The sequence below is a fragment of the Heterodontus francisci genome, chromosome 15 (genome assembly GCF_036365525.1).
Source record: "Heterodontus francisci isolate sHetFra1 chromosome 15, sHetFra1.hap1, whole genome shotgun sequence".
NCBI classification, from domain to species: domain Eukaryota; kingdom Metazoa; phylum Chordata; class Chondrichthyes; order Heterodontiformes; family Heterodontidae; genus Heterodontus; species Heterodontus francisci.
The window spans coordinates 54,870,111-54,876,216 of record NC_090385.1 but is presented as its reverse complement, the minus strand read 5'-3'; positions in this window follow the sequence as shown (position 1 = coordinate 54,876,216).

Here is a 6,106-nt window from a genome sequence, read left to right as displayed (position 1 = left end):
GTACAAAGCCTTGGTCAGGTTTCATTATCTTGAATGCTTTGTCCAGTTTTGGTTTCAAATGAGGCCCTTAAAGTTTGGTGATAATGGGCTTAGAGCTGAGGGTGTTTAGCACACTTGGGGAGGTCTGCAAAAAAAAAAACCCACTCCTTTTGATAGGAAGAGATAGGCTTATGTTTGCTATTTATGCACTAATATGGCAACTTCAGGCAAGGAGCAGAAGTACAGTTAAATGCTTACCAAATTTGCTGTCAGTTGTGCTGCTCTTTTGGCTTGGTGAAAATGACATCTCACTGGCTGGCTCACCATTAACATTCATTAAATGGTATGAAGTTGCTGTGCTTGTACAGTAGATGTGAACTAAACTCACTAGAAAGTTAAGTCTCATCTATTCTAGTAAGTATCCTTTTAACTGATCATTTTAATTACTGCTGCCAATCAACTGAATTAGCTAAGTGAAATTGCCAATTCCACCTTTAAGGAATGAGACTGCACAATGTCTTTTTTTTTAAACTTCTGTCCCTCTTCCAATCCAATCTTTTCCTCCTTTCTTCCTGTACCTGATTTGACATTGAATTCACTCATTCAAACTTGCACTTCCTTGGTCTTTGTTATATTTCAGTCTTTCAATCTGGTTAAGCATAGTTGCTTGACCTGTTTACAGGCTGCAGATCCCCTGCAGAGGGCACCACACTGTTTTTGATTTCTGATCAGTTCCAGTGCAAAAGCCCACAGTCTCTGGCTGATTTACAATAAAAGTTTTGGTGCTAATTTGCAAAATCCTGACTTGTGTTGGATAGGTTTTGAGCTATATAAGTTAGAGGACAGAGATCTAGTAAGCAAAGAAATAAGTTAAATGTTGGTACTTTTTGCAGTGATTCCAAATTTACTACAAGTACACAAAGCTGGCTGATTGTGCCAATATAACCCCATGGGTGAAGAGGTTACTGTGGGGTGGGGGTGGGTGGGGCACAGAGCAGAGAATGTCCCTGGTCTCCTGGAACTTGTTTGATTGCCTTTAGAAGTTGAAAGGAGTTTCCCAAAACTTAAAATGGGTCAAAGCTTGCTGGAGCAGGGCATCTCAATTTTTCTTGCATTCTTCACCTCCAACTTGCTGGAAATGCAAGCTTGTAATGGCACAGCCAGGATGTCTGGGACCTCTGATAGGGTCAACAATGTAATTCCTTCAATGAATGTAGGATCAGGAAAGAAATGGGAGGGGGAGCTGGTCAAATCCAGTACTGAGAAAATCGAAGGGGAAAAGAATTTGGATTAATGAGACAATTTTTTTTAAAATTGCATCTCAATTATATGCAGGAATAACAATTTGTTTTTATATAGTACCTTTTAATGTAACATTCCAAAGTACTTCACAAGAGCATTCTAGAACCATAGAAAAATTATGGCACAGAAGGAGGCAATTCAGCCTATCGTATCTCTGCCGGCCAGAAAAAAAAAACTAGCTGCCCAATCTAATCCCACCTTCCAGCACCTGCTCCATAGCCTTGCTGGTTACAGCACTTCAGGTGCATGTCCAGGTACCTTTCAAAAGAATTGAGGGTTTCTGTCTCCACCACTTCCTGGCAGTGAATTCCACCACCCTGTGGGTGAAAAAGTTTTTCCTCATGTCCCCTTTAATCCTTCTACCAATCACCTTTAAATCTGTGCCCCCTGGTAATTGACCTCTCTGCTAGGGGGAACAGGTCCTTCCTGTCTTTATCTAGGCCCCTCATAATTTTGTACACATCTATTAAGTCGCCCCTCAGCTGCCTCTGTTCTCAGAAAAACAACCCTAGCCAATCCAATCTTTCCTCATATACCTGCAACTTTCGAGCCCTGGCAATATTCTTGTAAATCTCCTCTGCTCTCTCCAAAGCAATTATGTCCTTTTTCTGTAATGTGACCAGAACTGTACGTAATACTCCAACTGTGGCCTAACCACCATTTTATACAGTCCCAGTGTTACATCCCTGCTTTTGAATTCTCTACCTCAGCCAATAAAGGAAAGCATTCCACATGCCTTCTTCACCACTCTTATCCACCTGTCCTGCCACCTTCAGGGACCTGTGGATGTGCATTCCAAGGTTTCTCACTTCTGCCCCTCAATATCCTCCCATTTATTTTGTATTCCCTTTCTTTATTTGCCCTCCCCAAATGCATTATCTCACACTTGTTTGGATTGAATTCCACTTGCCACTTTGCCGCCCACTCAACCAAACCATTGATATCTTTCTGGGGTCTATGGCTATCCTCTTTGCTGTCAACTACGTGGCCAATATTTGTGTCATCTGCAAATTTTCCAATCATGCCTCTCAGATTTAAGTCCAAATCATTAATATATACCACAAACAGCAAGGGATCCAACACTCAGCCCTGTGGAATGCCACTTGAAACAACTTTCCATTCACAAAAACATCCGTCAACTACTTCTTTGTTTCCTGTCACTGGCCCAATTCTGGATCCAACCTGCCACATTGCCCTCTAACCCATGGGCTTTCATTTTACTGACCAGTCTGCCATGTGGGAACTTGTCAAATGCCTTACTAAAATCCATTTAGACCACATCCATTGCACTATCTTCAATCCTTGTTATTTCCTCAAAAAAACTCGTTAGTAAGACATGACCTTTCCTTAACAAATCCATGCTGACTATCCCTGATGAATCCATGCCTTTCTAAGTGGCAGTTTATCCTGTCCCTCAGAATAGATTCTAACAATTCACCCACCACTGAGGCCAGTCCATGATTATTTGGCCTTACCCTCGCACCCTTTCTACAACGTTTGCAGACCTCCAATCGTTTGGTAGCTCTCCTGTATCTAGTGAGGATTTGAAGATGATCCTCAGCGCATCTGCTATTTCCTCCCTGGCTTTCTTTTAACAACCTGGGATGCAGTCCATCTGGCCCTGGTGACTTATCCACTTTACAATACAACATTGTCCTGATATCTCCTTGTGTGGTTCAGATGACCAAAAGTTTGAGGTTTCGAGGAGTGTTTTAAAAGGAGGAAAGCAAGGTGGAGGTTTAAGGAGGAAACTCAAGTTTAAGGCCTTGACAGCTGAAAGCATAACTACTGATAGTGTTTTTTTTTCTTTAAGTTGGATGTTGAAAATGCCAGAATTAGGAGTGTGCAGATATTTGAGGTTTTGGAGATTAGAGACCACAAAGGGATTTTAAAATAGGAAGAGAATTTTAAAATAGAGGCATTGCTTAACTGGGAGCCAATGTAGGTCAGCAAGCGCAGGGATAATGTGTGACCTGGACATAGTCCACAGCCTTTTGGATGACCTCAAGTTGAGGGTGGAGTGTAGGAGGCTGACCAGCTGTGCATTGAAATAGTCAAGTGTAGAGATAAAGGCATAGAGGTTTCAGCAGTAATTGAATAAGGCAGGGGTAGAATCGAGCAGTTACTGGGGCAGAAGTAGATGGTTTTGATGTGGATATGCGATTGGAAGCTCAGCTCTGGGTTCAAATATATCAAGGTTGCAAACAGTCTCGTTCAGCCTTAGACAGTTGCTGGGGAAGAAGACTGAGCAGTTTAAATTGTTCCCATTCTGGACCAGAAATTGACTGGCATAGCAGCAACAATTGCTACATTGTTAACAGTACTTAACAGTTTTAATAGCCCTAACTTTCTGCAAAGCATTGAATGTCCAATTAATGTACAAATCCAGCAAGTTCTTAAAAATAATGGAGGCTGATTGTGAGGTGCAATGGCAAAGCAACGCAACATAAATCAACATGTAAGTTCTGGAGATTTGCAGCTCTGTATTTTTCAGTCCTCTGAACTTGCTGGCCAATGTCTACATTAATACCGGTGTGCTTCTTGAACACCATTTTTCTAGCAAAATTTGCCCATTGTGTTCATTCCCCAGGGATCGAAGCATTGAAACATAGAAAATAGGCGTAGGCCCTTCGAGCCTGTTCCGCCATTCATTATGATCATGGCTGATCATCCAGCTCAGTAGCCTGTTCCCGCTTTCGTCCCATATCTTTTGATCCCTTTAGACCCAAGAGCTATATCTAACTCCTTCTTGAAAACATGCAACGTTTTGGCCTCAACTGCTTTGTGGTAGTGAATTCCACAGGCTCACCACTCTGGGTGAAGAAATTTCTCCGCATCTCAGTCCTGAAAGGTGTGGCTGTGGGATCTATGGGACTATTCCCACTATGGCAGAAATGTTCTAAGAGTTAATGAAGGGTTTTGCCAATGAACAGGAAAAGATTATTTCCTCTGGCTGGGGAGTTGATGAGGGGTCATTAATTTTAATTTCCTCACCCTGAGAGGGGAAGTTTGGAGAAATTGCTTTATCCAGGAGGTTATTGAGCCTTGGAGAGTTGAGGCATGAACTGATGCTTTTAAGGGAAATTAAATATTTGAAGCAGGTAAAGATGTCAGGCTGAGGGGAGAAATTGGGGCAGGGTGATCAGTTTTGGATTGCTGTAGCAAAGAGCAGCCACAGATGCAACAAACAAAATAATGACTGCCTGTACTGTAAACTTCTATGGTCCTATCTCGGAAGTGTGTTTTTTGGCTCATTTAGAGGGATGTGAAGGAACAGGAGTCGGTCTACTGTGGGTGCCAGAATGTGTCTGTCTAAGTAAAACTTACCCAGCTCAGCCCTAACCTTGTAGTATCCCACCACCTACACTATCAGTGACATTTTTTTTCAAGTTTTGTGCTGTCATTCCTAACAGTGCAGATGTTCTAAGTTAGTAATATGAGCCATGGTCATGTTTTAGTATGAACACCTAAAACTTCTAGAAAAAAATAATTAGGGACAAAATCAATAGTCACATGGACAAACGTGAGTTAATTAAGCAAAGCCAGCATAGATTTCTTAAGGGAAAATCATGTTTAACTAATTTGCTGGAGTTTTTTGAGGAGGTAACAGAGGATTGATGAGGGCAATGCTGTTGATGTGGTGTACATGGACTTTCAAAAGGCATTTGATACAGTGCTACACAACAGACTTCTGAGCAAACCTATAGCTCATGGAATAAAAGGGATGCTAGCAACATGGATACGAAATTGGCTGAGTAACAGGAAACAAAGAGTAGTGGTTAATGGATGTTTTTCGGGCTGGAGAAGGTCTATACTTCAGAGTTCCCAAGAGCAAGTAAATGCTTTTCGCAATGATCGTTAAGGATATTAAAATAGTTCAAACTTTTAAAAATGACAGATGAGGGAAGTCAAATGTAGCAACCTCTGGGTGGGCAGTTAGTAGAGTCATAGAGTCAAAGATATACAGCACAGAAACAGGCCCTTCGGCCCATCATGTCTGTGCCGGCCATCAAACACCTAACTATTCTAATCCCATTTTCCAGCACTTGGCCCGTAGCCTTGTATGCTATGGCGTTTCAAGTGCTCATCTAGATACTTCATAAATGTTGTGCGGGCTCCTGCCTCTACCACCTCTTCAGGCATTGCGGTCCAGATTCCAACCACCCTCTGAGTGAAATTTTGTTTCCTCAAATCCCCTCTAAACCTCCTGCCACTTACCTTAAATCTATGTCCCCTGGTTATTGACCCCTCTGCTAACGGAAAAAGTTTCTTCCTATCTAACCTATCAATGTCTGTCATAATTTTGTATATCTCAATCATGTCCCCCCTCAGCCTTCTCTGCTCTAACGAAAACAACCCTAGCCTTTTCAGTCTCTCTTCATAGCTGAAATGCTCCAGCCCAGGCAACATCCTGGTTGAATCTCCTCTGCACCCTCTCCTGTGCAATCACATCCTTCCTATAGTGTGGCGACCAGAACTGTACACAGTACTCCAGCTGTGGCCTAACTAGCGTTTTATACAGCTCCATCATAACCTCCCTGCTCTTATATTCGATGCCTCGGCTGATAAAGGCAAGTATCCCATATGCCTTTCTCACCACCTTATCTACCTGTGCTGCTGCCTTCAGTGATCTATGGACAAGTACACCAAGGTCCCTCTGACTCTCTGTACTTCCTAGGATCCTACCATCCATTGTATATTCCCTTGCCTTGTTAGGCCTCCCAAAATGCATCACCTCATACTTCTCAGGATTAAATTCCATTTGCCACTACTCCGCCCATCTTACCAGCCCACCTATATTGTCCTGTAATCTAAATTAATGCAT